This window comes from Gorilla gorilla, chromosome 15 (assembly GCF_029281585.2).
Source record: "Gorilla gorilla gorilla isolate KB3781 chromosome 15, NHGRI_mGorGor1-v2.1_pri, whole genome shotgun sequence".
Classification (NCBI taxonomy): Eukaryota; Metazoa; Chordata; class Mammalia; order Primates; family Hominidae; genus Gorilla; species Gorilla gorilla.
Window position 1 is genome coordinate 44753931 of NC_073239.2, and position 26174 is coordinate 44780104.

A 26174-nucleotide genomic window follows, 5' to 3' on the forward strand; every position below is an offset into this window, starting at 1 on the left:
AAGATTCTGCTGCTCATTTGGGCACTGGCTCACCATATAAACAAAGCTTAGGACCTCTAGTCCTTGCTGGAAAAGAAATACACATACATAGGATGTGACTGTGCATATGGAACATCTGTTGTGTTCTGGACATTGTGCTAGACAACAGAGATAAGAAGTCAAATAATCCCTTGTCTCTGTCTGAAAAGAGCTTCCTACACACTCACTGGCTTCTGAGGCCTTTGAAACTAGATTCACTTTCAGATTTGATTATTATATTTATGATTTGATATTTTCATTGAACCCCATGATATGATAAAGTTTTCTAGAACCTGCTAGAATAATTGACTTTCCTCTCAGCATTATGAAGCCACTGGGGCACATAAGTAGTTCATTTATGTTTTTATTTAACCAGACAGGAATAACTTGAGCTACTTTTCTAGCCACTTTTCTTTAGAGCTGTTTTTGTTTGTTATTTTTGTTTGTTTTTGAGACAGGTCTCACTCTGTCACCTAGGCTGAAATGCAGTGGCGTGATCAGAGCTCACTACAGCCTCTACCTTTTGAGCTGAAGCAATCCTCTCACCTCAGCCTCCTGAAAAGCTGGGACCACAGGCTCATACCACCATACCCTCCTAATTAAAAATATTTTTTTTGTAGAGGCGGTTTTTCCATGTTTCTTGGACTTGTCTCCAACTCTTGAACTTAAGCAATCTGCCTGCCTCAGCCTCCTAAAGTGTAGAGCTGTGTTTTCAGTCTTTTTTTGAGCTGTTTTACAATCCAGCTTTGAATTGGTAAGTTTGGATTCATTCTGACATTTACAGATTTAACATCCTACTTCACAAGATGCTCATAGCCTTAATCCATTACAGCCGATGACTCATCCATCTCTGCTCATAGCCTTGATCCATTACAGTAGCCACCTCGTCCATCTCTGCTTATAGCCTAAACTAATAGAAGCCAGAGGGAAGAAATGGAAGCCAAAGTGAGATCAGAACACACATTTTATAAGAGTATAAGAAATTTAAATATAGCAAAGTATATCATGAAGTTTGTAAAAGATGTGCATGGCTAAAATTTATTCTTAATCAATATATTCTATAAATAGGGAGAAAATATTAAACACATGAAAAATAAGGAACTTGGGCTGGGTGCGGTGGCTCATGCCTGTAATCCCAGCACTTTGGGAGGCCGAGGCTTGCGGATCACAAGGTCAGGAGATCAAGACCATCCTGGATAACATGGTGAAACCCCGTCTCTACTAAAAATACAAAAAAATTATCCAGGGGTGGTGGTGGGTGCCTGTAGTCCCAGCTACTCGGAAGGCTGAGGTGGAAGAATGGCATGAACCCGGGAGGCAGAGCTTGCAGGGAACCGAGATCGCACCAATGCACTCCAGCCTGGGGACAGAGCGAGACTCCGTCGCAAAAAAAAAGAAAGAAAAGTAAGGAACTTTCATCATTAATATATAACTAATATGACAAGAATGTGGTTTATGTTTTTATCTTTGCAAGATTTAGGAACATTTAGTGGAAGGAGGAAGAATTTATAATCCTGGGGAGCGTGTATGATACTGGAGGGAGGCTTCTGACAAGGGGGAAATGGCATCACGAGGTATGCTGTGGTCATAGCTATGTGGGAGCGCAGCTAGCTGTGATCTCCCCCATCAAACCCACTGGGCAGTGTTCAGTTACCAACATTGAGATACAGCTCACCCACCCAGGACAGAAGAGAAAATATACACTGCAGTCAGAAGCCACTGTGTAGGAAGCTCCTTTCAGAAAGAGGCAAGGGATATTTGAATTTTTATCTCTAGTGTCTAGTACAATGTCGAGAACACAACAGACATTCCATATGCACAGTCACATCCTATGTATCTGTATTTCTTTTCCAGCAGGAACTGGAGGTCCTAAGTTTTGTTCATATGGTGAGCCAGTGCCCACATGAAGAGTAGGATCTTAGCACTGTCACCTGGACATCCATTTAAATGCTCTTGTCTTAGCTAGTCAAAGTGTGGTCTATGAGTTTGCATTTTAATAAGATTCCAGGGTGACTCTTGTGCATGTTACAGGGAAGCACTGTCCTACATCGTATCTGACAGGCTCTCATAGTCACCATCATCACGGGAATCTTGCACACGTTACAGGGAAGCACTGTCCTACATCATATGTGACAGGCTGTCATAGTCACCATCATCACGGGAATCTTGTGCATGTTACAGGGAAACACTGTCCTACATCATATGTGACAGGCTCAAGTAGTCACCATCATCACGGGAATCTTGTGCATGTTACAGGGAAGCACTCACTGTTCTACAGAGTATCTGACAGGCTCTCATAGTCACCATCATCACGGGAATCTTGGGCATGTTACAGGGAAGCACTGTCCTACATCATATGTGACAGGCTCTCATAGTCACCATCCTCAAGGGAATCTTGTGCATGTTACACGGAAGCACTGTCCTACATCGTATCAGACAGGCTCTCATAGTCACAATTCTCACAGGAATCTTGTGTGTGTTACAGAGGAAGCAGTGTCCTACATCATATGTGACAGGCTCTCATAGTCATCATCATCACGGGAATCTTGGGCACATTACAGGGAAGCTATGTCCTACATCATATGTGGCAGGCTCTCATAGTCACCATCAACATGGGAATCTTGTGCATGTTAAAAGGAAGCATGGTCCTACATCATATGTGACAGGCTGTCATAGTCACCATCATCACGGGAATCTTGTGCATGTTACAGGGAAGCACTGTCCTACATCATATGTGACAGGCTGTCATAGTCACCATCATCGTGAGAATCTTCCACTCGTTACAGGGAAGCACTGGCCTACATCATATGTGACAGGCACTCATAGTCACCATCATCACGAGAATCTTGTGCATGTTACAGGGAAGCACTGTCCTACATTGTATCAGACAGGCACTCATAGTCACCATCATCACGAGAATCTTGTGCATGTTACAGGGAAGCACTGTCCTACATTGTATCAGACAGGCACTCATAGTCACAATCATCACGGGAATCTTGTGTGTGTTACAGAGGAAGCACTGTCCTACATCATATGTGACAGGCTGTCATAGTCACCATCATCACGGGAATCTTGTGCATATTAAAGGGAAGCACTGTCCTACATCGTATCTGACAGGCTCTCATAGTCACCATCATCACGGGAATCTTGCACACGTTACAGGGAAGCACTGTCATACATCATATATGACAGGCTCTCATAGTCACCATCATCACGGGAATCTTGTGCATGTTACAGGGAAGCACTGTCATACATCATATATGACAGGCTGTCATAGTCACCATCATCACGGGAATCTTGCCCACGTTACAGGGAAGCACTGTCCTACATCATATGTGACAGGCTCTCATAGTCACCATCACCAGGGGAAGCTGCATTTAGAGCATTTAACTATATGGGCTCTGAAATCAGATAACTTAGGTTTAAACTTATTTCTATTTCTTACTAAGCAGAGAACTCTGGGGAGGAAACTTTACGAGACCCAGTTTTATCATGTCCAAATTGGAGGCACGGTGAAATTATAGCATTTTGCATAGAATACTGTTTTAAGTATAAACTGAAATAGTACATAGTAAGCTTCTGCCATACACTGACTGCACAATAAATATTAGTTAATAGTAACTCATTTAATCCTAAGGTCTATAAATTTGTGCACAATAATTTTTTGTGACTACCCAAATTTTCATAATTAGTCTAGATTTAAAATCAAGGAATATTCTTACGTGTAGTTGGCAATCAATATGACATGCCAAAATTATATGTAAGTATTTTATTGATGGTGGGGATATAATAAATTTACCATCAAAAGAGAGACGATACTCTATGTTTGCAGACTCCAGAAAGCTGTCTCTCACATAAGAATTTGCAATTTCTGGGGGAAAAGAAAAAGTTGATTGTGCAAATAAACATTACCATGGAGTCTTCTCTATGGCAACATCAAAAATGAAAGCTGATTCTCATCTTCCTAACAATCTGCAAAGACGAGAGAAACACAACCTACTGAGCATCAAGTTAAAGAAGGAGAGAGTTTGAGTGGCACAGGAGGAAATCATGTCACCGCTAGCGAAATCAATATGACCAGTGCTCCTCTGCCCTCCTCCGAGGCTAAGGATGGGTTAAATATCCGTGGCTGACCTCAGGTAATGGAATGAGCAAAAAAGCTATAAAAATGCATGCATTACATAATTAAGAGGGTGGGAAGGGATTTTTTTAAAAAGGCAATTCCTACTTGGGTTCCTTCCTGTTCACCCCACTGGCGAAGAAGCTAGTCTTGTCCTAGAATTCTGGGAATGGCTGCAGGCAAAACAAACACTGAGCAGACGAAATTCCCAGTAATTTACTTATCACACATGCTCAGCGAGGGGGATGACACTGCATTTATGCAGGTCTACCCAGGGTTGCACTCTGGAACAGAGGGTGTGGGAGGCAGGCTTGGTAGAAATCAGAGGGTGGGGTAACCCCTGGTCCCTTCATGGATGTGCTTGATTAATTCAGAGTTTTGCAGTCTGGTGAGGGCATGAAAGCCATTAGGCTGAGAATATGGTGGGGTGCTGCAAGAAATTTTAGGTGTCACAATACAATTGACCCCTGATGCTTTAATATCAGACATTTATTTTCATGATGACTAATATTTTGAGAGGCTGAGAGAAAGCTGCTGAGACATTGTAATAAGTGCTTAGGGACATGAGAAATTAGGAAGGCCACAGTTATGAGTAATGTAATGTGGAAACCGATGCAAATCTACTGCCCCCATTTATTTAGCAGGAGGCAGGAAAAGTGATCTGGGGTCTCTGGCAGCACAAGCCTGTTTGTAAATATTTGGGTGACGTCATGCATTCCCCATGCATTGGTTTAGAGATCTGGGGTCTCTGGCAGCACAAGCGTGTTCATAAATATTTGGGTGACGTCATGCATCCCCCATGCATTGGTTTTCATGTCTCCAGTGAGTTGTTGGGCAAGTCTGATATTACTGATCCACACGCAGCAGGCAGCTTCCTGTACGGAGCTACCTCCACCCCTTGGACAGTCCAGGACTGAATGGTTGTCAAAAATGTGAACTCCTTGATGTCCAGTAAAGGCAACTGAGGGAACTGTGTAGCATTGGTGTAAAAAGTGCAATTTCTTAAGAAGCATGAACTTAAGAGTAATCAAAGCCTGTGGCAACAGTGGAACCCAGCAGGGCATCCACTCGCTGCTTTGTAACTTAAATAGGAATTCTTTGAGGAGCTCAGTCTATCTCTCAACTAAAGCAGCTGCCTGCAGCCTATAGGGGCAGTGGAAGCCCTACTGGACACTTTCAGAAGCCTAGCACTGGGTTTTCTGATGAAATGTTGCCTTGGTCACCATCAGTAGTGTCTGAAACTCTCTGCAAGGGATAAGGAGTGTCCCTGTGAGATCCGTACTGTGTCCTTGGTTACAAAAAAAAAGGCATCTGTTACCTTGACTGTATTCTGAGTATCCATGAGGCAAGAAGTTTCTTTAATTCAATGGGGAGGGAAGGTGGACAATTCTTGGCAATTGCCAAAAATTTGTAAAAATGTACAAATGGGGCTAATTGTTGGCCCAGCGTCAGTGCTGAGATGACCACCTCAAGTTTGGCCAGTTGTGCTGAGGCTTTGGTGTCATCCTTTATCAGGGACATCCTAGCTAAGTGAGGGAAGGCAGCAGCATCCCACTGAGCTCCATCACGTCAGATGATGACATCAATTCAGAAGGTGGACGAACTTCACTGCTGGTCACTCAGTCGATCCCAAGGGGCCTTGGAGACGGTGACTTCCAGCAACACAGACTGAAGATGAAGGAGGCCAGTGTTTCCTGCAGATGAGAATGGCAGGGGGTCCAGGTTTGACTCCATCCTGACGCAAGGAGGTCTCTGCAGCTGTGCCAAGGCTGTGGGGTGCTGCTTCCCAAGGCCTGATGGACAGATGAGCATGAAGCCTCGTGGACACGGATGCAGAGCCCTCTGTTTCCAGAGGGTCCAGCATGTGGTCAGCAATCACTGCCCTGATGCTGTACAGAACAGGGTCAAAAGGGGCAGGTTTGTTTTTTACATCAGAAGCCCATGGACTACTTATGGCCACCATATGCAACCCAGATACTTCAGAAGGCAGAGGAAGAGGTTGCTAAAGCATCCACAGTGTGTTCTCTGAGGGAATTCATAGGAGCACCTGCTAATTTAAATTCGGACAGATTCCAGACTTGGAGGAGGCTTCATTCAAGGTGGGTCAGTTTGCCAATGACAGCATCAGTGAGATTAAGTAACATTTGTAAATAAGAAATATATTGTCACCTGAACCCCAAGTAAAGAATTAAAGGGCTGGGCACAGTGGCTCACACCTGTAATCCCAGAACTTTGGGAGGCAGAGGCAAGAGGATCACTTCACCCCAGGAGTTTGAGACCAGCCTGGGTAACATAGCGAGACCTTTTCTCTACAAAAATATAAACAAAATTCGCTGAGTGTCATGGCACACACCTGAAGTCCTAGCTACTTGAAAGGCTGAGATGGGAGAACTGCTTGAGCTCAGGAGGTCGAGGCGGCAGTGAGTTGAAACCATGCCACTTCATGCCAGCCTGGGTGACAGAGCAAGACTGTGCCTCCAAAAAAAAAAACACAAATTAAAGAATATTAGGATTGTATTAACATTGTGGATGCTGAGAGGATGAATAACTATTTTTTGAAAGTCTCAGGAATAGGGCAGCCCCATATTTACCAAGGAAATTTCAGGAATTGAAGCAAAGTGGCAGGGCCTTGCACTACTGTGTTGGGAAAGGTCCATTCCCTTTGTGTAAGCCTCCTTATATCTGTGTGTCCTTAGTGTGTAAAATGAATTTTCTCTGAGAATGTCATCAGTATAATGTCACACCTGTGCTCCTGTAGAAAGGTGGTTGCAGTGAGATCTTGTCTGTGAAGATTGCATGCAATGACAAGGCTGCTGAGGCACTCCGTGGGTCGCCTGGTCCCTTCAGAGATGAAGGCAGGCTATGACTGAGACTCTGTTAAAATAGGCACCAGAAGAACATGGTAGCCAAATCTGTAACAACAAAATATTTATCAGTTGCATGAATATATACAGGTTTATTATAAGGAATTGGCTCATGTGGTTATGGAGGCTAAGAAGTCCCAGGACCTCCAGTCAGCAAGCTGGAGACCCAGGACTGCCAATGTTGGAGTTCCAGTCCAAGCCTAAAGTCCTGAGAACCAGGAAAGCTGATGGCATAAGTTACAGTCCACGTCTGACTTCAAAGGCGAGAGAAGATCTACGTCTCAGCTCTGAAATCATCAAAGAGAGTGAATTCTCTCTTCCTCCACCCTTGTGTTTTATTTGGGTTTTAATGGATTGGATGAGGCCCACTCACACTGGGGAGGGCAACTACTTTACTAAGTCTACATATTCAAATGTTCATCTCATCAAGGAACACCCTCACAGACACGTCCAGAGTGTTTAACCAAATATCTAGGCAACCCAACTTGGCAAATAAAATTAACCATCATAAGGTGAAAGAGGTATACGATCTGAAGAGAAACCAGGGATGCAGGATGGTTAAACATCTGCAAGTCAATAAATGTGATACACCATATAAACAGAATTAAAAACAAAAATCACATGATCCTCTCAATACATGCAGAAAAAGGATTTGACAAAATCCATCATCCCTTTATGCCTAAAACCCTCAGCAAAATTGACATAGAAAAAGCATTTGACAAAATCCAGAATCCCTTTATGATTAAAACCCTTAGCAAAATCAACATCAAAGGGACATACCTTAAGGTAATAAAAGCCATATATGACAAACACACAGCCAACATTATATGGAATGGGGAAAAGTTGAAAGCATTCCCCCTGAGAACTGGAACAAGACAATGATGTCAACTTTCACCACTTCTATTCAACATAGTACTAGAAGTCCTCACCAGAGCAATCAGATAAGAGAAATAAAGGGCATCCAAATCGGTAAAGAGGAAGTCGAACTGTCACTCTTTGCTGATGACATGATCGTATACCTAGAAAACCCTAAAGACTCATCCCAAAAGCTACTAGAACTGGTAAATGAATTCAGCAAAGTTTCAGGATAAAAAATTAATGTACACAAGTCAGTGGCTCTGCTATACAGTAATAGTGAACAAGCTGAGAATTAAATAAAAAACTCACCCCCTTTTACAATAGTTGCAATAAAAACCTTAGGAATATTATAATTCCTATAATTATAATAGTATATTCCTATAATTGTCAATTGCATGCAATCTTTGCAGACAAAATCTTAATTATATCCGGAATACTTAACCAAAGAGACAAAAGACCTCTACAAGGAAAACTACAAAACACTGCTGATAGAAATCATAGATACAAAGAAATGGAAACATATCCCATGCTCACGGATGGGTAAAATCAATATTGTGAAAATACCATACTGCCAAAAGCAATCTACAAACTCATTGCAATCCCCATTAAAGTACCAACATCAGTCTTCACAGAACTATAAAAATTCACACGGAACTAAAAAAGACATAGAAGGGAAATACCTTAAGGTAGTAAAAGCCTAGAACCAAAAAAGAGTCTGTATAGCAAAAGCAAGACTAAGCAAAAATAACAAATCTAGAAGCTGACTTCAAACTATACTAGAAAGCCATAGTCACCAAAACAGCTTGGTACTGGTATAAAAATAGCCATAAAGATCAATGGAACATAATAGAGAACCCAGAAATAAAGCCAAATACTAACAATCATCTAATCTTCAACAAAACAAACAAAAACATAAAGCAGAGAAAGAATACCCTATTCAACAAATGGTGCTGAGATAAATGGCAAGCCACACATAGAAGAATGAAAGTGGATGTTCATTTCTCACCCTATTCGAAAATCAACTCAAGATGGATCAAGGACTTAAATCTAATACCTGAAACCATAAAAATTCTAGAAGATGACATTGGAAAAAACCTTCTAGACACTGGCTTAGGCAAAGACTTCATGACCAATAACCCAAAAAGCAAATGCAACTAAAACAAAGATAAATAGATGAGACTTAATTAAACTAAAAGTCTTCTGCACAGTAAGAGAAATAGCAGAGTAAACAGATAACCTACAGAGTGGGAGAAAATCTTCACAATCTGTACTTCTGATTAAAGGACTAACACCCAGAATCTGCAAGGAACTCAAACAAACCAGGAAGAAAAACATCCCATCAAAAAGTGGGCTATGGACATGAACAGACAATTCTCAAAAGAAGATAAGCAACTGGCCAAAAAACATGAAAAAATGCTCAGCATAACTAATTATCAGGGAAATGCGAATCAAAACCACAATACAATATGATACCCCGTCACTCCTGCAAGAATGGTCGTAATCAAAAAATCAAAAACTAATAGATGTTGGCATGGATGTGTTAAAAAGGGAACACTTTTACACTTTTTGGAGGGAATGTGAACTAGTACAACAGCTATGGAAAACAGTGAGGAGATTTCCAAAGAAGTAAAAGCAGATCTATCATTTGATCCAGTAATTCCACTCCTGGGTATCTACTCAGAGGAAAATAAGTCATTATATGAAAAAGATACTTCCACACGCATGTTTATAGCAGCACAATATGCAGTTAGAATAATTTGAAACCAGCCTAAATGCCCATCAATCAGTAAGTGGATAAAGAAAATGTGGTATAAATATTTACCACATGGAATACTACTCAGCCGTAAGATGGAATGAAATAATGCATTCACAGCAACCTGGATGAAACTGGACACCATTATTCTAAGTGAAGCAACTTAGGAATGGAAAACCAAACATTGTATGTTCTCATTCATAAGTGAGAGCTAAGCCATGAGGATGCAAAGGCATAAGAATGATACAATGGTCTTCGGGGACTCAGGGAAAGGCTGGCAGTGGTGGGGTGGGTGCAGTGAGGGATGAAACACTACACAATGGGTACAGTGTACACAGCTTGGGTGATGGGTGCACCACAAATCTCAGAAATCGCCACTAAACAACTTAGTCCTGTAACCAAAAACCACCTGTTTCCCCAAAACCTATTGAAATAAAAAGAAAACCATCATATTCCCCAAAAACCTATTGAAATAAAAAAAAATTAACCACAATATTAGGCATTGGGTACGAAGGCCTGAATGGATGGGAGCACTGCAGTCACATTACAGTAATCCACTGTGAAACACCATTTATTATTTGCAGGTTTAAGAACAGGCCAAATTCTACTGCTAAACGTTGAAGCAATGAGGATTATCACCCCTTCATTAATTAGTTAGGTCTTATAAGTTTTATTTATTTGAAGTCATGTTGTAATTTATGTTGGATCATATTTGATAATTTATCAAGATGGGGAGGCTAGGCACGATGGCTCACACCTGTAATCCCAGCACTTTGGGAGGCCGAGGCAGGAGGATTGCTTGAGGCCAGAAGTTAGAGAACAGCCTAGGCAACATAGCAAGACTCCACTTCTTTAATTTTTTTAATTGGCTGTGAAGGTACATGCCTGTAATCCCAGCTACTTGGAAGGCTAAAATGGGAGGATTGCTTGAGCCCAGGAGTTCAAGGCAGCAGTGAGCTATGATTGTGCCACCGCACTTCATTCAGCCTGGGTAATGGAGCAAGACCCCATCTCTAAAAAAAATGAAAAATTAAAAATAAATCAAATTTAAAAAAAAACAGGAGAGAGAGTTCTGTAAGGTTACATTTGGTGAAGTCAATGTGTAAGTTCAAATGATTTAATATCAATTTGTTACTCATTGGGTCAGAGCATCCAGGTACCCTATGGACAAAGGCTTCTATGACTACGGGAAATTTAGTCAAGGTAACAAATGTGAGGCATAACTATGTGTCCTCTATTCTATATGCAGTTACTCTGCTAGGATTAGGGGATGCAATGTTTAAATTTAGTGAAATCTCAGGTATAACAAAGTTTGAGCTCCAGTATTGATTAAGTTTGTGAAGGTATGCCAATTGGTAGATTTCAGCAGATGTTAAAATTGATTCGAATATATGCTGGAGAGTTACAAATACCAATCAGCACCCTTTTACCTTTGGACTGTATAAGTTATTTTAGAAAATAGTAGATTTCCAATTAGGTCAGATGATAGAATTCCGTTTTAATTTAAATTTTGTTTTTGTGCATATCCAAGTTCCTTCCCTTCCTTCCTTCCCTTCTTCCTTCCATCTTTCCTTCCTTCCTTCCCTCTTTCCTTCCTTCCTTCCCTCCTTCCTTCCCTCTTTCCTTTTCTTCCTTCCCTCCTTCCTTCCCTCTCTCCTTCCTTCCTTCCCTCCCTCCTTCCTTCCCTCTCTCCTTCCTTCCTGCCCTCCTTCTCTCCTTCCTTCATTCCTTCCTTCCCTCTCTCCTTCCTTCCTTCCATCCCTCCCATCCCTCCCTCCCTCCCTACTTCCTTCCTTCCCTCTCTCCTTCCTTCCCTCTTTTCTTCCCTCTCTCCTTCCTTCCCTCCTTTCTTCCCTCTCTCCTTCCTTCCCTCCTTCCTTTCTTCCCTCTGTCTCATTTTTTTGCCACTGGATATGGCGAAGGTTGTTCTCTTCCCCACTCATATTTATAATTTCTTTCTTTGAAACAGACCCAAATCAGTATCTTCAGAGTTAAGGCCCTCCTTGTGAGCAGATTGTGTGGTTTAAGAACCCTAGACTTAAGTCAGGTTTGGATTTCTCCCTTCTCTCTGCCTCAGGGGTACCACAGGTGTCTTTTCCTATAACCCTGGGAATTAGATCTTTTTTGTGGCAGAATTATAAGTCACAGAGCGATGCAGCACAACCAGCCCACAATTCAGGGGTCAGTGGATTGAAATCATCTTCTGCTACGGCTCCATCTGGTTCTTCCAGGACTTCCCTCCCCCTTTTTTTTTCCTTTTGGGGTGTTGAAACTTTAGTGGTATATACATTGCCTCATAATCAGTAAAAACTCCCCTTATCCCACATCATGGATTAAAGAGAATATTGCCAGGAACCCTTCACTCTTCTAGAAGGACTTTATTTGATAGGTCCTTTTTCCATGGTTTAGAATAAAAGAGGTAATAACTAGAAATATCTCCCTCATAATAGGCTCTACAGCAAATTCTACTTTAAAGGCTGTTGTTCATGTCTTTAACTGTGGCTGCCCTTAATGTTTTTGTCATCCACAGACAATTGTCTCATTTTGGTCCTCTTTAAATGATGGTTTTATAATCAGCTATAAAATTTAACAGATGCCCTTAAATGCAGGATTCTGATTAATAACGCTGGAGATTGTGACATTAGAATAGAGGGAAAACTTTCAAATAGAAGAGTGAATGATGTTTGGGCTACTTTGGACTATATTTTTATAAATGTTATTAATATGTGTTCCAAAATTATTGGAAACTTCTATAGAAATGTAATCCCCAGTGTCAGAGATGGGGCCTGCTGGGAGGTTGCTGGTCCATGGGAGCAGTTTCCAGTGGTTCCCAGTGTTGGAGACGGGGCCTGCTGGAAGGTGGCTGGTCCACAGGAGCAGCCTCCAGTGGTTCCCACTGTCAGAGTTGGGGCCTGCTGCGAGGTGGCTGGTCCATGGGAGCAGTTTCTAATGGTTAAGCATAATCCCCCTAGCGCTGCTCTTGTGATAGAGTTCTCATGAGATCTTGTTGTTTAAAGTGTGTAGGACCTTCCCCCTCTCTCTCTTCCTCCTGCTCTTGCTTTCCCTTCCACCATGATTGTTAAGTGTCCTGAGGCCTCCCCAGAAGCTGAGCAGATGTCAGCATCATGCTTGCTGTACAGGCTGTGGAACTGTGAGCCAATTTTCAGTACTCTTGTTTTCTTTTTATTTTATTTTTTAAAATTTTATTTTAAGTTCCAGGATAAATGTGCAGGACATGCAGGTTTGTTACGTAGGTAAACGTGCACTATGATGATTTGCTGTACCTATCAACCCATAGCCTAGGTGCCTAGGTATTAAGCCCCACATGTGTTAGCTCTTCCTGATGCTCTTCCTCCCCGTCCCCAATGACAGGCCCCAGTGTGTGTTGTTCCCCTCCCTGTGTCCAGGTGTTCTCATTATTCAGCTCCCACTTATGAGTGAGAACATGTGGGGTTTGGTTTTCTGTTCCTGTATTAGTTTGCTGAAGATGATGGTTTCCAGATTCATTCATGTCCCTGCAAAAGACATGATCTCATTTCTTTTTATGGCTGCATAGTACTCCATGGCGTGTATGTACCACATTTTCTTTATCCAGTCTATCACTGATGGGCATTTGGATTGATTCCATGTTTTTGTTAATGGGAATAGTGCTGCTACAAACATACGCGTGCATGCATCTTTATAATAGAATGATTTATAGTCCTTTGGATATGTACCCAGTAATGGTATTTCTGGGTCAAATGGTATTTCTGGTTCTAGATCCTTGCAGAATTGCCAAACTGTCTTCCACAATGATTGAACTAATTAACATTCCTACCAACAGTGTAAAAGTGTTTATTTCTCCACAGCCTTTCCAGCATCTGTTGTTTCTTGACTTTTTTTTTATTATTATACTTTAAGGTTTAGGGTACATGTGCACAATGTGCAGGTTTGTTACATATGTATACTTGTGCCATGCTGGTGTCCTGCACCCATTAACTCGTCATTTAGCATTAGGTATATCGCCTAATGCAATACCTCCCCACTCCCCCCACCATAAAACAGTCCCCAGTGTGTGATGTTCCCCTTTCTGTGTCCATGTGTTCTCATTGTTCAAATCCCACCTATGAGTGAGAACATGCGGTGTTTGGTTTTTTGTCCTTGTGATAGTTTGCTGAGAATGATGGTTTCCAGTTTCATCCACGTCCCTACAAAGGACATGAACTCTTCATTTTTTTCTCCTGCATAGAATTCCATGGTGTATATGTGCCACATTTTCTTAATCCAGTCTATCATTGTTGGACATTTGCATTGCTTCCAAGTCTTTGCTACTGTGAATAGTGCCGCAATAAACATACGTGTGCATGTGTCTTTATAGCAGCATGATTTATAGTCCTTTGGGTATATACCCAGTAATGGGATGGCTGGGTCAAATGGTATTTCTAGTTCTAAATCCCTGACGAATCGCCACACTGACTTCCACAATGGTTGAACACGTTTACAGTCCCACCAACAGTGTAAAAGTTTTCCTATTTCTCCACATCCTGTCCAGCACCTGTTGTTTCCTGACTTTTTAATGATTGCCATTTTAACCGGGTGTGAGACGATATCTCATTGTGGTTTTGATTTGCATTTCTCTGATGGCCAGTGATGGTGAGCATTTTTTCATGTGTTTTTTGGCTGCATAAATGTCTTCTTTCGAAGTGTCTGTTCATATCCTTTGCCCACTTTTTGATGGGGTTGTTTTTTTCTTGTCAATTTGTTTGAGTTCATTTTAGATTCTGGATATTAGCCCTTTGTCAGATGAGTAGGTTGCGAAAATTTTCTCCCATTCTGCAGGTAGCCTGTTCACTCTGATGGTAGTTTCTTTTGCTGTGCAGAAGCTCTTTAGTGTAATTAGATCCCATTTGTCAATTTTGTCTCTTGTTGCCATTGCTTTTGGTGTTTTGGACATGAAGTACTTGTCCATGCGTATGTCCTGAATGGTATTGCCTAGGTTTTCTTCTAGGGTTTTTATGGTTTTAGGTCTAACATGTAAGTCTTTAATCCATCTTGAATTAATTTTTGTATAAGGTGTAAGGAAGGGATCCAGTTTCAGCTTTCTACATACGGCTAGCCAGTTTTCCCAGCACCATTTATTAAATAGGGAATCCTTTCCCCATTTCCTGTTTTTGTCAGGTTTGTCAAAGATCAGATGGTTGTAGATATGTAGCATTTTTTCTGAGGGCTCTGTTCTGTTCCATTGATCTATATCTCTGTTTGGGTACCAGTACCATGCTGCTTCGGTTACTGTAGCCTTGTAGCATAGTTTGAAGTCAGGTAGCGTGATGCCTCCAGCTTTGTTCTTTTGGCTTATAATTGACTTGGCAATGCGGCCTCTTTTTTGGTTCCATATGAACTTTAAAGTAGTTTTTTCCATTTCTGTGAAGAAAGTCATTGGTATCTTGATGGGGATGGCATTGAATCTATAAATTACCTTGGGCAGTATGCCATTTTCACGGTATTGATTCTGCCTACCCATGAACATGGAATGTTCTTCCGTTTGTTTGTATCCTCTTTTATTTCATTAAGCAATGGTTTGTAGTTCTCCTTGAAGAGGTCCTTCGCTTCCCTTATAAGTTGGATTCCTAGGTATTTTATTCTTTGAAGCAATTTTGAATGGGAGTTCCCTCATGATTTGGCTCTCTGTTTGTCTGTTATTGGTGTATAAGAATGCTTGTGATTTTTGTACATTGATTTTGTATCCTGAGACTTTGCTGAAGTTGCTTATCAACTTAAGGAGATTTTGGGCTGAGACTGTGGGGTTTCCTACATATACAATCATGTCGTAAGCAAACAGGGACAATTTGACTTCCTCTTTTCCTAATTGAATACCATTTATTTCCTTCTCCTGCCTGATTGTCCTGGCCAGAACTTCCAACACTATGTTGAATAGGAGTTGTGAGAGAGGGCATCCCAGTCTTGTGTCAGTTTTCAACGGGAATGCTTCCAGTTTTTGTCCATTCAGTATGATATTGGCTGTGGGTTTGTCATAGATAGCTCTTATTATTATGAGATATGTCTCATCAATACCTAATTTATTGAGAGTTTTTAGCATGAAGTTTTGTTGAATTTTGCCAAAGGCCTTTTCTGCATCTATTGAGATAATCATGTGGTTTTTGTCTTTGGTTCTGTTTATATGCTGGATTACATTTATTGATTTGCATATGTTGAACCAGCCTTGCGTCTCAGGAATGAAGCCCACTTGATCATGGTGGATAAGCTTTTTGATGTTCTGCTGGATTCGGTTTGCCAGTATTTTATTGAGGATTTTTGCATCAATATTCATCAAGGATATTGGTCTAAAATTCTCTGTTTTGGTTGTATCTCTGCCAGGCTTTGGTATCAGGATGATGCTGGCCTCATAAAATGAGTTAGGGAGGATTCCCTCTTTTTCTATTGATTGGAATAGTTTCAGAAGGAATGGTACTAGCTCCTCCTTGTACCTCTGGTAGAATTCAGCTGTGAATCCATCTGGTCCTGGACTTTTTTTGGATGGTAAGCTATTGATTATTGTCACAATTTCAGAGCCTGTTATTGGCCTGTTCAGAGATTCAACTTCTTTTTGGTTTAGTCTTGGGAGGATGTATGTGTCAAGGAATTTATCCATTTCTTCTAGATTTTCTAGTTTATTTGCATTGAGGTGTTTTTAGTATTCTCTGATGGTAGTTTGTATTTCTGTGGGATCGGTGATGATATCCCCTTTATCATTTTTTATTGCGCCTATTTGATTCTTCTCTCTTTTCTTCTTTATTAGTCTTGCTAGTGGTCTATCAATTTTGTTGATCTTTTCAAAAAACCAGCTCCTGGATTACTTAATTTTTTGAAGGGTTTTTTATGTCTCTATTTCCTTCAGTTCTTCCCTGATTTTAGTTATTTCTTGCCTTATGCTAGCTTTTGAATGTGTTTGCTCTTGCTTTTCTAGTTCTTTTAATTGTGATGTTAAGGTGTCAGTTTTGGATCTTTCTTGCTTTCTCTTGTGGGCATTCAGTGCTATAAATTTCCCTCACACACTGCTTTGAATGTGTCCCAGTGATTCTGTTATGTTGTGTATTTATTTGTTTAAGGCAGAGTCTTGCTCTGTTGCCCAGGCTGGAGTACAGTGGCTCAATCTCAGCTCACTGCAACCTCCACTTCCCAGGTTCAAGCGATTCTCCTGCCTCAGCCTCCTGATTGGCTGGGATTACAGGTGCCTGCCACCACACCCAGCTAATTTTTGTATTTTTAGTAGAGATGAGGTTTCACCATGTTGGCCAGGCTTGTCTCAAACTCCTGGCCTCAAGTGATCTACCCGCCTCAGCCTCCCAAAGTGCTGGGATTACAGGTGTGAGCCACCGTGCCCAGCCTGTTTCTTGTATTTGATGATGAAAATCTGTTATTGACAGTCACCCGGCCGGTTTCTTGTATTTTATGATAAAAATCTGTTATTGACAGTAAGAGCATGGGGGCTTAGGTTAACAACAGGGTGTGAGAAAAGCAGCAGTGAAATTTTGGTTCTCAAAACAATTGATGTCTTATTCCTTTTTTTGAACATGGGTATTGCTAAAAAAGGCAAGCCATTTTGAAACTTGATTTTATTGTCATGTTCTCATTTTGAAATTCATCTTATTGTTTGTCCGAATTGGCAGCCGTATGTGGGAAATTTCAGTTTTGCATATTTTCAGATTATTTTCATTTTTACATCAGAGATTTTGAACAGATGCTATACAAAAGTAATCATTTATTTATTCAACAAAATTTAGTGCTGGTTATGTTGCAAGCACTTAGTGAACTTCATGCTGTACACGCCTCAGATACTTTTGTGAATGTAATGGCAACATCAAAAACTTTGCCCTTATGCACCTTATAAACCTTTAATTTCAAGGCATGTTGATAAGTGAGCATCTGCTATAACATTCTTTCATTGTCATTTAATTAACCATTATTTGGGTATACCTTATATTAAAGCTGATTATTAAAAACTGGAAAATATTTAACACATCTTTATCTTGCCTTTTTCCTTAACATATGTAGATCAAGGGAGTCACTGAGAATCAGTTTTAGGGATAGTTATAAAAATCTTAACTTTGCAACTATAACTTTGTCCTCAATGTAATAACTGGAAAAAATAATTTACGTTTCAAAGGCTTTAATCTTTGTATTTTTTTGAAAACGAGCCTTCACCGAGATTCTTAAAAAATTCTTGCTCTGTCTTACAGTAGAGACTGAGGGACTCATGGAGATGGTCCTCTAATGGATCTGTACCACCTCAGTTCTCTGATTGTCGCCCTCCTGTGGTGAAAATTAAAGCTTATTTTCATTTCATGTCTAGGATGTAGTATGTTCTTGTTGGGAAAAAATGATGTTTCTTGAGAAATAAGTGCCTTCAGTATCACTGTGTGTCAGTTAATAAATATGACTAATATCTACTTTTACCAATGGCTGCAATTTGATCCTTAAACAGCCATCTTTAAATTATACTTTTTCTTTGGTTAAAGAAAAGTAATTATAATAGACATTAATTATTTTTACATAATTTTCTTATGTGGACACCCATTCTTAGAACTAAAACTTTCAGATGTTTATATTACAAGTACAATTATTATTTATTATTATTAATGTCAGTAGCCAAATGTAATCAACTCTCTTCCTTTTACTTCCTTTTTTGAATCAAAATGTTACACTTATACAAGCAAGAGCAACAGCTCTATATCTGGATCACTGCAGTGCCTAGAAGATACAACAGCACAATTTACAAATCCAAATTTCCAGGAAGTCTCTGCACATACCTCTAGTACAAAAGATGCTTCAGAGACTAGAGGGTCAGAGGGCAAAGAGAGGAAATATTCAACTCCCAGTTCCGGTCAAAAGGGAAGAAAGCCTGGTGTTGAAAGAAATCCAAGAATGACTGTGTCTGCAACTCGCTCCTTTCTGTAAAGTATTCATGGTGTTTTACTTAAAATATTTGCTCTTATGACGGTCAATAATATTAATAGTTATGCTTTGTAAAAGAATTTATTCTTTATTTATAATTAACGGATCATTCTAAGTTATTATATGTTTAGTTGATATAGTAAGATGATGTGAAAGATTTGTTGCCTGTTAAATGTTTCTGGGATCTTTGCTTTATTTTTATATTATGATCTGTGCTTCCAAATTTGAGCTGTAATTTTATTGTTTATACAAATGTAGAATAAACCTTAAGTTTGGGGAGAAAAATAAAAGCTAGAGTTTTCCTTTCAGCTATAGAACAGTCATTTATTTCTATAAATGTTCTTTATGTAGCTTTCCTAGTTCCACATTAAAAAGATAAATACGGGGATCTACACAGGTCTCAGTAAATAATAGTTCTTGATTAATAATGCATTTATTATAAACCTTGAAGTTTAAAGTAGAATTTTGCTCAGCTCATATCTTTTATGGTCAGGCTGCTATAATTATGTAATACCCAGTTAAATTTCAATTTCAGATAAACAAGGAATAATATTTTAGTATACGCAGGTCCCAAATACTGCATGGGATATACTTACACTGAAAAAAGCATTTGTTTATCTGAAATTTCAAATTAACTGGACATGCTATATTTTCTGTGGCAACCTGCTTTATAGCGAACAGAGTAAGTCAGCTGAATTTTAGAATACTTAACCCTAACCTGGTGTTCTAGGTCTTTCCTTTTTGTAATTATTATTATTATTTGGAGTCAGGGTCATGCTCCATCACTCAGGCTGGAGTGCAGTGGCACAATCACAGTGCCCTGCAGCCTTGAGCTTCTGGGCTCAAGTGATTCTGGCGCCTCTGCCTTTGCCTCCCAACTTGCTAGTACCACAGGTACGTGGGCCCAGCTGTTTTTTTTTTTTTTTCCTCATAGAGACAGGGTCTCAGGCTGGCCTGGAACTCCTGGGCTCAAGCAATCCTCCCACCTCTGCCTTCACTTCCCAAATAGCTGAGACCACAGGCACACGCCACCACCATACCCAGCTTATTTTTTTATCAGGTTGGTGCAAGAGTAATTGTGGGTTTTGCCATTGAAAGTAATGGCAAAACCTGCAATTACTTTTTGCACCACCCTAATAATTTTTTGTGGAGACAGGGTCTTGTCCTATTGTCTAGGCTGGTTTCCAACTCCTGGGCTCGAGAGACCCTCCTGCCTTGGCCTCTAAAAGTTCTGGGATTACAGATGGGAGCCACTGCACCAAGTTACTTTGTATAATTTTTAACATAAACATGAATATTTTGAGGAATAGAAATGTTAAAACCATTGGAGGAAAATATATTGTAAAGTATAAAATAGAAAAAAACAATCAAACAAAATACAACAAATACAACATAAAATTATCAACATTTTCAGAGGAACAAAACAAAATCTAGTTTTACAATATTCAGAATTCAATCCCATTATATCAAACATATAAAGAAACATATTCAAAGAAAAAGGCAATCAATAGAGACTGACCTCGAGATGACCCAGATGTTGGAATTAGTGTGGATTTTTAAAGTAGTTATTGTAATTTTTACTAAAATCAAAACCCCAAAAACCCATAAAATAAATGGATAGGAAATCACAGCAGAGAAGAAACTACAATAATAACAAAGGCTCAAGTGGAAATTCTAGAAGTGAGAAAGTTTTCAAAATTAAAAAAATAACAATCAGTTGTGTTCAGGAGCAGCTTGGAGGTGGTAAAGAGTCAATGAACCTTAAAATACAATTGAAATGATTCAATCTGAAAAATGTGAGCAGTCATAGGTTGAGGTGAGGGAGCTTTCCTTTGGTTAGTGCTTTTAGGTAGTCTTGGTTTTGATAAGATTACTAGACTGATCCGTCAGGGGCATGCTAAGCCAGAGTTTATCTTGGTTTCAGTAGTGCTTTAAGCAAAACTCATGATATTCTTGTGTACAAGATGGAAGAAGAGTGGACCAGATGACAATATTTAGATGCAGTCATTCTTAACCTCCGATGCTCTCCCAGTGGTCTAGCTGGGGTTTGTATAAAGTGGAATGGGAGGAATAGGGAAGGAGCCCCCACCTACCCTCTCCCCTTGTCCACTTGTCCTCCTCCACTAGTGGATAAAGTCCACGGGAACAGGCAAGTTATTTTAAATCTGTATCTTCTGTTGTCAAGATCTGTAATCAGTTCTGCTCGCTGGACTGGGGAGAGGAACCAAGGGAACATGAGGGTGAACGGGTTGACATGGAGTCCAGGAACACACTGTGCCTACATGCAGAATGTTTGTGCCAGGAAAGCCAGTCAGCAGGCAGATGGTCTCAGATACCAAGCTAGTGTTGGGAAGCAAGATTCAGTCTCCTGAAGGCGTGTTCCTCATTCTGTGGTTTGTATCATTTGCTTCGGAATGACCTAGAGTACTTGTTAAAATGCAAATTTTGAGCCCAATCCTAGACCTCCTAAGCCTGCATCTCCACGGATGGGTCTCAGTAGTCAATATTGGAAACGTGCAGTTCCCTAGGAGATGCTTATGCATATAGATTTGAACTGTTGTGTTTAAGGGTTAGGGAGCTGGCAAAAGCAAGAAATAGGCCAAGCCCTTGTGTAGGAAGGCTCCATAACCTTGGCACTGTTAGCATTCTGGGCGGAAGAGGATTCTGCAACGTGCTTCGCAGCATCCCTAGCCTCTACTCTCTAACACTGTATTCCAGTTGGGAAAACCAAAAATGTTCCCTGGGAGGCAAAATAGTCACCAGTTGGAAACTGGAACCACTGCTTTGAGGGATCAGAGTGGTTACTTTGTTCCCAATCCAAGGATCAGCACACACGATGAGAGAAAGTCCAGCTATTGCAACTGGAGTGCCAAGTTGAAGCTAGACCTACAAAAAAAGCTCCAAAAGCTCCTTTATAGGGCTGATCCCATGCCTCGGCTACTTAGCTTGTACAGATGCCATGTAACTCCAGATTTGGTGACAGAAGGAATTTAAAGGCTAGAACTAGATAGGGTCTTTCAAGTTACGCCAGCACACAACGTGGACTTTTGACATCATCCAGATGCTTGAACCAACCTCAGTCCTGAGGCAGAATTTCCCGTGGCATCTGATACACAGCCTGGATTTGGAGCACTCACTGGGATTAGATGCCAAGGGAATATTGTGTTTAGGAACTCTGAAAGACACAGGCTTCAACAAAGCAGACCTAAGCAACACGTAGCGTCTGAACTTCTTTATCAGCTTCCATTCCAGCCCACAAGGACAAAAGCATCACATACATATCCACTGTGGCAAACCTGTCCTCAGTAGGGAGTTTTCCCAGTACTACTCTCCCCTCTGTTCTGAGACTACTTGCTCCTTTGTAATGTTTCTACTTTCTGTCCCACTCCCTAATAGATGATTTGTCCTCTCTGCCTGGCCCCCTAGTTCTGATATTTGGATTGTCTGCGATCTGGATACTACTTAGGAGGTAGAATCAAAGCCTTGTTGATTGGATTGGGAGTTTCTAATTTCCTATTAAAGGCACTGATTAAGCATCTATTGTATAAAGTAAGTAAGATTATGATCCAGTAAGAAAGATTCCACAAGTAGCACAGGAAGAATTGGTTTCTACTACACTTCATGCTTCAGGACAGGAAATCCAGAAAAATATTCTGTGGTATGTTAAGTGTGTACTGTAAGTTTCATTTCCACGTGAAAAACTGTAGTTAGCTAAAAAGTACATCCATGAAGAATCCTGGTTAAACTAGGTACTATCTAAATAATAATTTCACAAAAACTCAAGAACTCTGTAAAAGCATTTCCTCTGAATATTTTATTCAGAAAAAAACACAAAAAGATAAGGCGGAAACAAAAATCCCAGTCATTTGCAGTATCTGTCGGCTTTCAATTTGGTTCTCTTTTTTAAACAAAGAAAAATAGTAAAATTAATCTATGTAAAACATGCCATATATATTCAACTGCTACTAAATATAAAAAGCTTTAAAACTGTGTGTTCAATTTTGGTTACTGTATTACCACAATACTTATATTAAAATATGTATACTTTCAAATTTGGTTTCTATAAAAAATGGATTCTAATCTTATAAAAGTTATTTCCTAATATTCAATAAATGTCGCCTAAGGGATATTTCAATCCAAATAGCAATTTTAATTTTTCTGGAATTTAAAGGTGCTTTAAATTTCCATTTAATAGGGTGAGAATGCTGTATTATTACGAGTGATAAAAGTTATAGGACATAGAGGTTATTCCGTTTTAGAGTCCACATCCTGATTATATTTTATATCCTCTTCTTGATTTCTTACAACTAGATACATACTCATTTGCTCAGCTGGAAAAAATTCTTAACATTATTTACTGACTTTAGGTATGAACTCTACCAGCTAGTTAATAGAAAATATGTAATTAAACATTGCCTTTATCAAGTAATGTAAAAAAAGTGTAAGAGTAACTTTGCAACATAGGACTTGAATGAGCGGCTGGTGATTATCAAAATCTGGCACTTAATTGATTTATACTTGTACACTCAGAGCTAAACGTCTTTACCTGTTTTTCTATGTTGTAAATCTAGGACATCACTTATCTACATAGGAAGAGTAATAAATATTAATAATGTGCTATGATAAACATCCTGCACTCTTCCAAATCCTACAATAAAACTGCTTCAATTTCACTTGTTTAGATTTTATACTTAGTTTTTTAGTTGATCTATGCTTATTTTAAGGAACTTGAACTACTCTAACAGAATCCACATAATTTTTATATTAGTCACACTGCTTCTTTCTAACTCTGGTTCTAATAGTTAAAAAAAGATAATGATAAATTTATGAAGTAGATACAGTCAAACCTGAATTTCTTAAAATATATACTTAGAATCGGTTATAATTTTTAGATATTCTTTCTTGACAGTCTTTTCCCAAACTCATGATGTCCTCTCTAGGTAATATTGCCACACTCATAAATTAGAAATAAAGACAAAAATGTGAAAACTACAGTAATTTAAGAGAATATAGTTTTTCTACATGCCATTTCTATTGGCTACTGAAAATAGTGAAAATAAGTAAATAAATAGCTACCTGTCCAGAAGCATCTCATGCAAAAATCCATCTTTCTGGGCCTTTTTAAAGAATTTTACTCTCTTCTTTACTTATTTTAAGTTTGTGGTCTTGGAAGCTCTGAAATTTCTTTCTGCAAAGAAAATGTCTTCATTGAAAAATACCTCAAACTCTGAGTATACATATTTACTATTAAATTTGTAAATACTGTTAATTTCTTTTTCACTTATTAAAAAGGTTTAATTGTAGGCCAGGCACAGTGGCTCATGCCAGCAATCCCAGCACTTTGGGAGGCCAAGGCAGGCGGATCACTCGAGGTCAGGAGTTCAAGAACAGCCTGGCCAACAAGGTGAAACCCCATCTCTACTAAAAATACAAAAATTAGTCGAGTGCAGTGGTGCGCGCCTGTAGTCCCAGCTACTCGGGAGGCTGAGGCAGGAGAATCACATGAACCTGGGAGGCGGAGGATGCGATGAGCCAAGATCACGGCACTGCACTCCAGTCTGTGGGACAGAGTGAGACTCTGTCTTGGGGGAGAAAAAAAAAAAAGTCTAATTGTATTTTTTTAATAAGCTGGAGATTTTGAACAACAAAGATGACCTTCATAACCTCTCAAGAGGAGGACCACTCATTGACTGGGTAGCAGAAGGCCCCACTTCTATTAAGGCATGCTGGCTGGAGTCCCCTGTGTCCTGGCCATAGCACAGCCTTTGACTGGCATCAGGCCCATTCTATGAATGAATAGAGAGATTGACTAACCCAAGTGACTACCTTTGGGAGCTGGTAGGATGATTAGGAAAACTGAACCCTCAAGAAGAGAAAAGCATTTAGCTCAGTGCTCTGTCCTAGAGGCTACATTGTGTTGCCTCTTCTTGTCCATCAGTTTTCATTTTTTCAGACAGGGTCTTGCTCTGTCACCCAGGCTGGAATGCAGTGGTGATCAGAGCTCACTGCAGCCTTGAACTCCTGGGCTCAATCCTCCTGTCTCAGCCTTCCGTGTAGCTGGGCCTACAGGCATGCATCACCATCCCCAGCTAATTAGGTAATTTATTTTGAAAGCACTTTGAGAAGCACTTCACTGTCAAATCTGTAGGTCTAAAAGGAAAAGCATACATACACATAATTGATTTCACATTGTTTTACATTTCCTTTGTCTTCTTCTGGAATGTCATCTTTTATCTTGGTTTCTCTTTCAGCACAGGATCTAATCTAGACATTGGAAAAGGTAATCCAATGGGTTATATGTTTATCTTCCACCTTCCTCACTTTACGCATCACATAAGAACATTCAAGATGATTTCTTATGCAGAAGAAAAAATTAACTGAGCAACTATATTCAGAAAAAGACAGGTTCTGGCTATGTGTTTTTACTTCACATATATAATCTATATGAGTAAGTGCTATCACATGCTTTCTCCACAGCCCTTGTGTCAGAAACACTACAGACAAAATTATTTCAGAAATATTTTACGTATCAGATCCTGCTAGGCAATAAAGAAATCATTAATTTAATTTTGTCCTCCAAGTGAATACACTGGGATCAAATTATCCCTAGTAGACAAGTGTTCATTTGATCAGATTAAAAGCTTAATAGCTATTTTACATTGCACAGACTATTACCAAAGTATTAAAACTTTTAACATTACACAACTTGTTTTTAATTAATTGGAACCCACCTCTTTTACTAGCTTCTTATATTCTTCTAAGTTTGGATAGATGTTTACTATCACAAGTCATAAGTTAATTAATCTGCATTCAACAATTAGGATCGCCCACAGAACAGGCAATTGGCAATGGTAAGGACTCATGTCTCCTAAGGGATCTCTGTGGCCAGAGTCCAGTTCCAGGGCTGCTTAGAAAGTGATGACAAATAACGTGTTTGTGCCAATGACATCTTTGTGACAGTTTTGATTACAGGGGTCCCAGACCTGAAAACATTCCCTGCTAGGGCCTGTAGCACAATGCTACCTTTAGTAACAGGGGTCTGTGTTCTGGTAGACAAGGCAAGGTCATAAAGGTGAAGGGCTGACAGAGATTAGGACAGGCTGCAATTAAATGGTACAAAAAGAGTCCTAAATAATCACTGTTCAGAGCTTCCAAGTACTTGACTAACCAAAAAGACCCAGAAAACTTTGTATTTCATCTGAAAATTGCTTTAAATCATGAAAAACGCAATCTTTGTGTAAGTATCTTTGTATCTTTGTATAAGTGCAAAGCACTGCACATATATTTGCAATTGTTGCCTTCAGTAACACTTTTGTGATGATATCCAGATGAAAAATAATTTAAACATGATACAATAAAATATAAATAAATAAAATTAAATATAAGCCACAAACCCATCTGCATTTCCCCAATGACCTGTTTCCTGAGAAGCAATGTGCTATGAAATACTGAGAGTGGCCTCTGGAGTCAGCTGGGCCTGGGTACACATCCTGTCTTACCACACCTTGAAATCACTGTGATTTCCATGAACTGACTAACAAAAACCACGAGGATGTAAGGAGGGTCAGAGGCTGTCTTCCTGTCTGTAAGGCTGAGTTCACATCCACCTCACAGGAGCATTATGGAAATT

The 26174-nt window shown here is 39.8% G+C and overlaps 1 pseudogene; it reads right to left on the reverse strand.

Annotated features, from left to right (window-relative positions):
* Window positions 1–4406: 4406 nt before the first annotated feature.
* Window positions 4407–26174, reverse strand: part of LOC129526557 (protein FRG1-like) — a 28943-nt pseudogene continuing 7175 nt past the window's right edge.